General features: G+C 41.6%; 1 pseudogene; it reads right to left on the reverse strand.

Moving 5' to 3' along the window:
* Nucleotides 1–820: 820 nt before the first annotated feature.
* Nucleotides 821–12,823, reverse strand: part of LOC104996128 — a 39,227-nt pseudogene continuing 27,224 nt past the window's right edge.

Consider the following 12,823-nt stretch of genomic DNA (forward strand, 5'->3'; position numbering starts at 1 on the left):
AGGTTTTGGATCATATACAACTCAGTGCCTTTTTTAAAAATCACTAACTGGAGATTGCTGAGGTATAAACTGAAAAAGAGAGTAATAGATCATGGAAGGCAGCAGTCAGTTTTCAATGAGGGTCTCTATTTCTAACAATTGCTTTACAAATATCTACCCAGGGAAAATTTTACCATGTGGGTCTCAAACCTGTATCCAGCTCCAGAAACTGAGGTTCATATTTGATTGTATAAACACATATTCCCAAAAGTTCTGTCACATCCCAGAGCCTACATTTCACCTTGCAATCCTGCACCTCCGCTGTATCAGCTTTCCATTTCCCATTCACATTGAGCTGATGTCTGAAATCATGGATTGGTTTACTTTCATGATGCATCTATTGCCTAGATTTTAGTTTCCAAATGCCCAGAGGAAAGCTTTGACAGATGTATCCAACTAGGCAGATGTATAACAGTGGTACAGAAAGTGCTCCTCAGAATAGAATGTTTTATTGCCCCAGAGAAGACATTGTGCTGGAGCTAAGCCAGATGGCCCTTGGAAATCCTAAATCCCGCATAATCTCAATGAGTTTATCCCAAAGCTGGGCCAGTCAGCACAGGTGGAGGGCTCCATGAGGGCTGTAACTCTCCTGAGAGGCAGGATAAAACTCCTCACTTTAGTTGATCAGCCCAGCGGTGTGACTCAGCAGTTTCTCCATTATGGCCATAGAGAGAACATTCCCACACAGACTGAAGGTCCTGAGCTGGGAACAGCAGCTCAGAACAGGCAGGATGGACTCAAGTTGGGACTCTGTGATCCCACACTGCTCTAAGTTCAGTTCCTAGAGGGTGGCTGCAACTTGCTCCGGAAGAACGTGGAGGATCTCAATACTAAAGTTGATCATGGTGACACCACTCAGATCCAGGCCTTTGAGCTGATGAATGTTTGGGTGCTGGGACAGATGGGTCAGGTCTGATTCTGTAAGCCAGCACTTAGTTATTGCCAAGTGGTCCAAGGGGGTCCTCAGGCATCTGGGGAGAGAACCAGCAATTAGATCTGAGAAACCAGGAAGGCAGCTGAGCTAAAGTTGTCAGATAGGTGATTGGCCCAAAGTCAAAGTCATACTAACAGCCTTCTGAAGGTCAGTACCCAGAATGACCAGTCTAATTTTAGCCTGACATTCCATCTCCACATCACCTGTAAACCATCTGCAGTTCTGTATGATCTCTGGCTTCTGCTCTAATTCCATCCTCTTAGAATCATGCATTTCTTAAAGATTAACTAACTTACCTGGAGCAAAAGACAACATTTTAGGGACTAGTAATTTGAAATAAGTTCATTGTGTTCAGAAACCTTGTGAGCACAGAGCTCTTCTCTCTGTCTCTCTCCCTCACTTTTTCTTTTTTTTTCTGGCTGTACCACATATGAAGTTTATGCAATCTTACTTCCCCCATGAGGGATCAAACCTGGACATTGAGCCTTGAAAGAATAGAGTCCTAACCGTGGACAACCAGGAAATTTCCAAGAAATTCTCTTAAAATTGCTCAGGTCTGAGGTGATTTCCCTTCTTTAATGCTCTCTTCACTTACCTGTTTTCCTAAGTCATCTGACATAAGATTTCCCTTCTTAAGGAAGAACTCATGTCCACCCTCACTGGATCAAAACCACCCCATGCTTAGCTTTCTAATATGGCAGTGGTTTAGTTGCTAAGTCGTGTCCGACTCTTGCAACCCCATGGACTGTAACCTGCCAGGCTCCTCTGTCCATGGGATTCTCCAGGTAAGAATACTGGAGTGGGTTGCCATTTCCTTTTCCAGGGGATCTTCCTGACCCAGGGATTAAACCTAGGTCTCCTGCATTGCAGGCTGATTCTTTACCTACTGGGCTATGAGGGAAAACCTAGTATGGTGTCCCTGCTTGTTCTTCTACCTTAATTTCAGAGGTGAGGTGATACCACAGCTCAGGAGAAAGCAGCTAGGGACCCTGTGTACCTGGCATGCCAGTGATGTGTTCACTGTTACCCAGCCAGTGGTCCACACTCACTGAGCATCTGGTCCAGGCAGCCTTCAAGGAAGGAGAGTCCAGATAGAGATACTGGAGATGTCGCAGCTTGAGAAACTCAGAGGTAAATTGGACAACTTGCTGCTGCTACTCCTGCACTTTGGGCTCTTTGGGAACTTGGAGCCAGAGAAGATATAAACCTGGCTCAGTCCCAAATAACCCTGTCATCCAAAGGCAAGTGCTACCAGGAAAGGTTTTCTTTAAGTTTCTTTTTCTTTTCTCACTGAGGACACTTTGCAGATGACAAATTTTCCCAGCCATATTTCAGGGGTCTTAGAAGTCAAATAAACCATAATTTCAAAGGACGCTTTTCAAGTATATTTAGATCACTACTGTTTCCTCAGACCTAGCTAAGTTCCACACAGATTCTGATCAAGGTGACACCTTAGGCACAGAAATAAAATTCTTGTTTTCTCTTCATAAATAACAACAACTTTTCTACACTAAATACATAAGTTCTTATTGGTGTTTAATGTTCCACCACATTCAGGGGTGACTCCTACTTTGGGATACATCATATAAAGATTTCTTTGAAATTTAAGGTCATGCATAAAGGGAGACCATTTATTCTATAAGAATTTTCCATGCATCTCACCCACCCATTATTTGATACCTGAACAATTCTTATACACCTGTGGCCACCAAAGTGAAGACACTCTGAAGAAGCTCTACAGTAAAAATTAAACACAACAATCTTATTTAACTATGCTTCAATAATTTAAAAAAAAAAACAAACAAACTTGGGGCTTCTGTGGTGGTCCAGTGGTTAAGAATAATCTTACAATGCAGGGATACTGGTTCAATCCCTGGCCCAGGAAGATCTGGCCTGCCACAGGGCAACAGCTACTGAATCTGCACTCTGGAGCCTTTGAGTTCCAACTCCTGAGCCCGTGGGCAACAACAACTTAAACCTGTGCACCCTAGAGCCTGTGCTCCTAAACAAGAGTAGTCCCCACAGTGAGAAGCCCAATCAGCACAACTAAGAGCAGGCCCTGTTCGCCACAACTAGGGAAAGCCCACGCAGCAGTGAAGACCTAGCACAGCCAAAAATAGGAATCAGTCAATCAACCAGAAAAGAATTCTCTGAAGAAAACTCGTGGGCTAATATGAGAAACTCCAACAGTGGCCGGACTCCAAGTTGGTCATTCTCAGGTATGTGGGAATCTGAGGGATATTCAGAACCTTTCCTGAGTAGTCATCAGTTGTGGAAGTTGTGCCAAAGAAAATTATAGACAGACACAGCTTTAAGTCTGAAGGAAAATTTTATTCAGCCCCATGACAATAGTGGGCCAAATGGGGTTCTTTTGACATTCCAAATTTGATAGTTTTGCACACACAGTTAGGAAAAGCCAACTTGATAAAATACTTTTTCCAGAATTCTAACCTTAAAGAAACAAAAGTCCTTTTAGGAGTAACTTGCATTTATCTCCCTATTTCTTTGAGATGTAATTGTTCTACCTGATCTTAGGTGGTTTATTTCCCCTATTGATATCTTGCTCACTGCCATTAGGAAGGTACACATATGTTGCACATCTGACAATCAGTCAAATAGACTGGGATTCCGAGCAGCCTTTGAAAGTGCCAACTTTCAAAGACCTTTGTCACCTCAATCTTTGTTTCACCAACTTGTATAAAAAGGACTTTTTACTTTCTTAGACCATTTTGTGGGAGGGAGCTTTCTAGAGCTTATGAAGGGTACATCATTTGCACTGTCTTGTGGAATGCCTGTTGCATCTTTATCGGTGTAAATTGTTATTAAAATGCTACTCATCAATAAATCCTTAAATTGGAGAAAATTCTAAATTGGAAAACTTTAGAGAATTTTTTAAATTTTACTTTTGAGAATATGCATTTTACTTTTGTACAAATGATATTGTGTTTCAAGATTCCATTAGTTGCAAAGAATATGATCTCACTTTCTTTTAAAATTGTATTTTAATTTGGAGAATAATTTCTTTTTTTTTTTGGTGTTTCTGCATTTTCTTTTCTTAATTTTTTAAATTTAAATTTATTTATTTTAATTGGAGGCTAATTACTTTACAATATTGTATCGGTTTTGCCATACATCAACATGAATCTGCCATGGGTGTACACGTGTTCCCCATCCTGAACCCCCCTCCCACCTCTCTCCCCATACCATCCCTCTGGGTTATGCCAGTGCACCAGCCCAAGAATCCTGTATTCTGCATCGAACCTGGACTGGTGATTCGTTTCTTATATGATATTATACATGTTTCAATGCCATTCTCCCAAATCATCCCACCCTCTCCCTCTCCCACGGAGTCCAAAAGACTGTTCTATACCTCTGTGTCTCTTTTGCTGTCTCACATACAGGGTTATCATTATAACCCTGTTATAGGTTATATAAAGGTTATAATGATAACCCTGTATGTTAGAATAATTTCTTTACAATGTTGTGGTTTCTGTACAGCAACATGAATCAGCCATAAACATACATATATTCCCTCCCTCTTGAACCTACCTCCCACCCCTACAGAACTTTTATTAAAAGCCACTTTGGGACATATATTTAAAAAAAAAAATAGAAAGTGGAGATAAATGCATCCATGTAATAACTAACCTTTGTACCTTCTTTTAAAACAAATGAACAGATCAAAAACTGGTTTGGAAAGCATTATTTATGCTGCCAACTTCAGCTCAATGGTACTTACACATGCTAATAATAAACTTTGCTTTCCACAAAACTTTTCTTTTTACCTGCAACAAATTCATAACCTATGCCTTTGTAAACGAAGATGAAGCATTTATCTTTTTCTTTCTACCTGATTCCTGCAGAATTTGGCTTCTCCAGCAGGCTCCTCTGTGAACTTGATGAATTACTGCCACCAGACGACGACTCATTTCACTAGTCATTCTTTAATTTGTCCTAACTTGTTTTCAATTTATTTATGTCTTGTGTCTCTCCTCACTGTGTTACATCTCCTCACATTACACTAATGAATTTATAAATGTAATGAGCTATATATCTTATAGCCCATCTAGTGTATAAAATTAGTGTCTCCTGCAATACCCAATGGAAACCCTGGCTTCAGACATAGCTAAATATCTTAAGGCCATCAATTGTATCTACAACCATATAGAGAATATAATAGTGCAACTCTAGATATGAGAAGAGGGAACAAGGGGAAATATTTTCTGCATCATAATAGACTAGTAAAACAGGAGATCCAGAGAATTTTAATAAATATGTTATAATGGATCTGCAGCTGATTGAAGCAGATAGTGGGGAGCTGTGGAAACAGATGGATAAGTATATGTTATATGTTGTGTATTACAGCTATTTTATTATACAATCTGATATGCTAATGTCAAAACATGCTATACTAATCTTCCTCAATAAGGAAGACCAATAAGTGTTATGGAAATAAAATGAAACTTTTATTGACATGAACTAGCATTCAAAAGATATACTTCTGAAATGTAGTATAAATGTAATAAAACCATGTTTCATGCCTGTTTGATTTTAGAATTTTTCTCATAGGAACATGCATATCAGTTCCCACCCATGACAGAGATGTGTTGTTGAGGACCACTGAGTATGTTTCCTTTGTTGTTTGTATTAACCCACAGAACTAAGTAAAGAAAGTGAAAGGGAAAATATAACTAGGGAATGATGGAGTTTCAGATCATGGTCAACAAAGTGCTTCCCTCACCACCATCAGTAACTAGAGATCCATGAGATGTAAACACAGAAATCAGAATAATATCATGGTCAGCATTTATTCATTTACACTGAAGGTCTCTTTATTTCTGATCATTTCTACAATTGTGCATACAGAAATAACTCAAACTTGTGTGTCTCAAACTGAACCTCCAGAAACTTAGGTTCATATTTGACTCCATAAACATGTCTCTAAATAAATCCCAAACTCCCCAAGTCAACATATGCTTCTAGAATCCTGCACCCTTGCTGGATCACGTTTGCTTTTCTCAATGACACTGAGCTGGTATCAGAAATCATGGGTGTATTTTCCCTTCATAATATACCTATCTACTAGATTTCAGTTTCCAAGTGTCCAGAAGAAAGCTTCTGATAGAGGCAACCAGCTAGGCAAGGTATTACAGTATTATGCATTGGGCCTCAGATGATCACACACGTCCTCACCACAGTGAGGACAGGGGCTGGGGCTAATCCAAATCTTCCTGGGATGTCCTAAGTCTGTAAGGAGCTGCCAAAGCTCAGCTTTTAGTTGGGCAAGTCTCTCCTGGTTAAGAATACCCAGAGAGCTGTAACTCTCCCGAGGGGCAGGATAAAACTCTAGACGTAAAGCAGACAACCCATCAGTATGACGCAGGAGACTCTGCAGGACAGCCATGGAGATGAGGTTTCCACATATGCTGAAGACCCTGAGCTGGGAGCAGCAGCTTAGGGCAGGCACAAGAGCCGTGAGGAGGGAGTCCGTGATCCCACACAGGTTTAAGTTCAGCTCTTCAAGAGTATCCACAACTTTCTCTAGCAGGCCTTGGATGAGCTTGGGACAAAAGTTGGTCAGGGTAACACCACTCAGATTCAGGCCCTTTAGCTGACAGATTTTCGGACTCTGGGACAGATGGGTCAAGTCTAATTCTGTAAGCAGGCAGTTGGTTATTGAGATGTTGTACAAGGGGATCTTCAGGCATCTGGAGGAAAAAGATAAAAAACAAGTAATTAGTTCTGGGAAACCAGAGTGATAAGTGACCTCCACTTGAGAGGTAAATGACTGGCCTGAAACCAAGTTGTTGTTACCATCTGATAAAATTCAATATCCAGAATGCCCAGACTCATTCCAGGCTGAGTCCTGCAATTTTCATGTGTGACTAGATCAAGCTAAAAGAATCTTGAAAAAAAAAAAAGAACCTTGAAAGCTCTTTTTTCCTCATCTATCAAGCAGAGTACAAAATACTCCACTTCCTTAGGAAGATGAATGAAGATAATGGAATGCACTAGAATATGCTCAGTAGAGAGCCTGAGACAGAGTCTCCAAGTGTGGACACTACTTAATTTTAGTACTGGGAGATGAGATAAACATGTTTTAATTCAGATCCCTTCAGTCCATGCTTGGGCTCCAGATGCCTGTATCTCTGGCCAGGTGAGGCACTTGGAGGACGTGTGTAAACAATAAGACCCCACACCATGCCCTGGGGCTGCCAGACTTCAGCAACTCTCATCCGGGCATCATCTACAAACTTTCTATCATTGTTCACTCTCCTTTTGTCTCTGCTTCATTACTTTTAAAGTCCCAATCTGTAAAGATGGTCTTGGGTTGCATATAATGTAACTAAATAATATACAGGAAATGCATGATTCTGGAGATGATAGTAATGAAGCAGAGACAAAAGGAGAGTGAACAGGATAGAAGGTATGTAGATGATGCCCAGATGGGAGTCGCTGAAGATTGGCAACCCCAGGGCATGGTGTGGGGTCTTACTGTTTCTACACATCTTCCAAGTGCCTCACCCGGCCAGAGATATAGGCATTTGGAACCCAAGCATGGACTGAAAGGATCTGAATTAAAACATGTTTATCTCATCTCCCAGTACTAAAATCAAGTAGTGTCCACACTTGATGGAGACTCTGTCTCAGGCTCTCTACTGAACATATTCTAGTGCATTCCATTATCTTCATTCATCCTCCTAAGGAAGTGGAGTATGTTGTACTCTGCTTGATAGATGAGGAAAAAGAGCTTTCAAGGTTCTTTTAGCTTGATCTAGGTTTTTCCTTGTCAATGCCATCTTCATAACCTGTCATCGAACAGAGATATCTCTTCCCAAAGAAGAAATCACATACATGCCTGCACTACACCTATGCCTCCTAATTTGTAGCTTCCTAACCTGATGTCTCTTTCCAGAACTTCTATACCAGCTTTCTCACACCTTGATTGCTCCACTTATGTGCTACCACACTTCACAGTAGAGCACCAAATGAGACAATGCGCTTGATACTTTACTATTGTGTTCACTGTTGTTCAACCAGGGCTGGTCCCCTCACCTGAGCATCTGGTTCAGGCGGCCTTCAAGGAAAGATGGACCTTCCATACGGAGATAGCGGAGGTACTGCAGTCTGAGGATCTGAGAAGTAAATTGCAGAAGAGCCTGATGGTCCTGTTCCTCAGCAGCAGACCCATGAATGGGGGAGAGAAGGAGTTTCTGAACGTTTCTCATCTTGCCCAGGAGAGGAGCAAACTTGGCCAGGGAGGACAGCTTCTGGGTGAAATTCAAGTCCACCTCCTGGATACAGTCCAGCTTCACTATTCGGAAAACTTTCTTAATAGTTTCCCTGGACCTTGAAACAATCTTCATCTTCTTACAGCACAAGTGTATGGAGCCTTTCCGCTGCTCCACCCACGTGAAGAGGTAGGTGATACATTTGCCCCAGGTATTTTCCTTGAGACAAAGATCTACGTACATCTCCAAGGGAGCCAAGGAGTGCTTTGTCCTTGGCATGTCCTTAGCCACTGATGCCATAAGTGAACTTGAGGTCACATGGTACTTGTCTCCAGACCACATGTTCCAGAAGTCCTGGCCAGTATTTCTCAAGTCCAGCACCCGCAGTTTGCACTTCCTATGGGGAAACAGAAGATCGGGTGAGAGTCTTTAAAATGTACACTGAATGAAACTACAGCCTCAGAATTTAGGCAACATTCTAACTTCCCATCTTTGCTTTGACTTCACATTCCTGATATCACCTTCTGTCTTTTCTCTTTCCTCTCTTGCTCACTTTCCTCCAGTCCTTTTCGTCTTCCATCCTTCCTAGTACACTTTTGCAAGGTATTTCCCAATGTGATCTCAGCAGTGCTCAAGGCTTCTGAGCTTTTTCAGAAGTCTCTGGTCTGCCCTTTGGTCATTCACTCTCCCTGACACCAGTAGTCCCTTCCAGGACACCCAAGACCCTGCCAGGCTACCTGGATCAGACTCACCTGGGCTGAACCTTCTGGGCCAGCAGGACATCAAGTCCATCCAGCACTGCTTCTAAGGTTTCTTGGTGAGGCTTCTTCATCAGCCCCCCTAGAGGCAGGCGGGCAAAGGGCCAGGTTTGCACCATGGCCATCATGGTCTCACTGCGTCTGAGAGAGAAGGCGGCCATGAATAGTGGTGGGTAGAGCTCCATGGGCAGATACTCCAAAGACCAGATGGCCAAGGCCTCATCTCTCAACAGGCTCATTGCTGCCAAGTTCACAAGTCTGGGTGGGTTGTGAGCACTCATCCTGACTCTTCTCTTAATGGAATCCTGTGAAAATGCAAGGGAACAAAGCATCCTTCTCAGGTCAGTCATACCCAAAGAGTGGTCTCTCTCCCCATTCTTCAGGGAAATCAAATCAGAGGCAAAGTCATCACCGTGGAAACGATGAACCAGAAAGGAAGAAACTCAGTTTGTCAGGCTTCCAGGCTAGATTTGGTGGCACTAAGCTATAGCTCTGCCTCTTCTGGCACTAGAGCGAGAATCTCACAAGTACCAAGAAGACAGAAAGGCAACCAATAGCTCCTCCATTTCCTTCCATTGTTTGCTTACTGCATGTCCCTCTTGCACCTTTGTATCAGGAGACTGAACAAGTTGACTCCCTTTCTCTTGGGTGAAAACCTTTAAAGTATCATGTTCAGCCCAAATTATGGGGCAAGAAGTTCATGTGGAACACAGCTTCAGTCCTCAGTTTCCAAAGTTAACTTTACTGGGAAGGATTAAGGAGATACCTTTTAAAAGCAATGCAATTTGTGCATAAAGTAAAAACTTTAAATGTCAAGAAATAGCATTTCCAATAGTTAGATGTCTTTTATTAACAAGAAGAACTGTTTCATAAGACATTTAAATGATATAAGCCAAAGCCAAAATCAAATGTTTAGGATGAAGGCAAAGCTTCACTTTGAGGCAAAAGGAAAGCCTTTAATTTGTTTAACCAAAAGAAAAGGAAAACTCTTCCTGTCATGTCAGATCACATCCCACCTTTCAGTACACACTGACCATTGGCAGAATATCTTCCCTGAGGTTATTCCCTGAGGCTCAGATGTGGTTCTAGGGCTGCTCAGACCTCAGTCCTGGGGGAGAACACAGGCAGTGACTCAAGATTGAGAAGTTTCTGAGTCTCTTCTTTGGTGTTTGAGGCTTTTATAGAACTTTCTAATCACATCTGCCCTCCTTTCAACTGCTAACTTCCAATTAGAAGTCATTACCTGATTAGATTCCACAAATTCTCTCAGGTTAATGCTGATTGGGTTACAATACATCTCCAGATGATTGAGGGAGGGGGTGGGACCTAGGACTTTTTCATTGGTTCACTCCACAAAATAGGATTGAGTTTTGCTAATATGGATAGTTGTATTCCTGGGTGGGAGTAAGGGAAGGGATTATGTGTCCCAAATATTATACAAAAAAACAAAACCCAAGACAATGTCTGGAAAACCTCATTGTTGCATGATTTTTGTCCAAATTAAAATTATTAAATGTCCTAGAATTAAAGCAGCTTCATAAAAGCAGTGGTGTTATTTCCAAAGGAAACAAAATAAACTCTTATTTGTTTCAAGTTCACACTTAGGTCTTATATGGGAAATGGCAGATTATGAGTTTATTCACAGGGGCTTGCAACTGGAGATGTCACTGGCCCTCCAGGTTTAATCGCTGACAGAGAACATCTGGTCAATCCTGTGAGAACTAAGGGTGGGTGCTGGGCAGTGTGGTGGTGGCCCTTCCTAAAGGGGCCCTGTGAATGACTCAAACAGCCTCATGCATGTGGTTTTGTTTGTTTGTTTTTCTCTTGGAAAGAAGGACACTAAAGGCTTTTCTTTTGGTGATATTTAGAAACTAAACAGGAGTGGCTAAGAGGAGACAGTCATCTTTGAGGGTGTTTCCTGCTAGAATGTTGAGTTCAGGACATCAAATTGACTTGAAAAGACTAAATCTGAGAATCTGAGTGGAAGGAGTCATGACCAACTCTGTGAAGGACATTTGCACACCTGAGAATCAGTGAGGGTGGTCACTGTGGGTTCTTTGGGAACTCAGAGACCAGGTGGGGGGAATGTGAATCAGTCACAGCTAACCTTGTTTTCACTGTGCCTGCTGCTACCAGTAACCATTGTCTTTTAGGTTCTTCACACAGAGGATGCAGCCAAGATAGCAATTAATCCCAGGCATATTCCTGGAATCCTGGGAGCTGAACCATAATCCCATTGGTCTCTTCTACATATTTTTTGATATTACATGGATATTACTTGACTTATTCTGATACTTATTTTGTGAGTAGGGTAAAGACATGATTTGCTGTCTATTTCCCAGTTCCCCTGGTTGCTGCTGGATCATGTTGCAAGGATTAACAAGGGAGCAAGACACCAGCAGGGGATACTTTGCTGTACCTGGCTGCGAGTCAGGGGTTGCACTTGAGTGGCCCAGGGTTTTTCTAGGGGCTGAATCAGAAGCACTTTGCTCTTACAGGGAAGTTTAAACGGAAGGATAACAGAGGCTTCAAGGAACCTCCAAGATTTGATTGTGACTTACTAAGATTGAGGACGATGGGAAAGGAGCAGGTACGGAGAAAGAAAGTAAGGAGTCTGTTAGGTCATATTAGACTTGAGATGGTCATAACATTAAGTAAAAAGAAACATCAAGTACCGAATAGCACTTGCAACAAAATCCTATTCATATAAAATGATATACATACCCATTCAAGAGCTAATGGCAAATGTTTCTTGTGAAATTTAAATTTTATACCTGGAATGGCAGGACTGTGGGGATGCAAAGGCAATTCCAGCCCCAGCAACATCAAAATCAGGCTAACAAACCAACATTGGTCTCAGGTCTAGAACAACAAAGACATTCATTTCCCTGTCATTGTAAGTCACGTTAGAGTTCCTTGCTGACCACTTTTCTCATACTAGAGGTTATAGGATGGCCAAATATATTCCACACACAGTGTTTTAAGAAAGAAAATTTGTTGCTAGAGGAAAAGAATCCCATGTTTTATATCACAATTTCCTCTCCACTGTCCCTTAGCAGAAAAATATTTAAAGAAAAATGTAGCAACACTGAACCCAACATCACAAAAGGCATCAGTTCAGTTCAGTTCAGTCGCTCAGTCGTGTCCGATATTAGATATTAGAACTAATATCCACAAAAGATGTCCTTTTCATTATAGGGGACTGGAATGCAAAAGCAGAAAGTCAGAAACACCTGGAGTAACAGGCAAATTTGGTCTTGGAATATGGAATGAAGCAGGGCAAAGACTAATAAGAGTTTTGCCAAGAAAATGCACTGGTCATAGCAAACACCTTCTTCCAACAACACAAGAGAAGACTCTACACATGGACATCACCAGATGGTCAACACCGAAATCAGATTGATTATATTCTTTGCAGCCACAGATGGAGAAGCTCTATACAGTCAACAAAAACAAGACCAGGAGCTGACTGTGGCTCAGATCATGAACTCCTTATTATCAAATTCAGACTGAAATTGAAGATAGTAGGGAAAACCACTAGACCATTCAGGTATGACCTAAATCAAATCCCTTATGATTATACAGTAGAAGTGAGAAATAGATTTAAGGGCCTAGATCTGATAGATAGAGTTCCTGATGAACTATGGACTGAGGTTCGTGACATTGTACAGGAGACAGGGATCAAGACCATCCCCATGGAAAAGAAATGCAAAAAAGCAAAATGGCTGTCTGTGGAGGCCTTACAAATAGCTGTGAAAAGAAGAGAAGCAAAAAGCAAAGGAGAAAAGGAAAGATATAAGCATCTGAATGCAGAGTTCCAAAGAATAGCAAGAAGAGATAAGAAAGCCTTCCTCAGCCAT

The sequence above is a fragment of the Bison bison genome, unplaced genomic scaffold (genome assembly GCF_000754665.1).
Source record: "Bison bison bison isolate TAMUID 2011002044 unplaced genomic scaffold, Bison_UMD1.0 scf7180017864289, whole genome shotgun sequence".
NCBI lineage: Eukaryota > Metazoa > Chordata > Mammalia > Artiodactyla > Bovidae > Bison > Bison bison.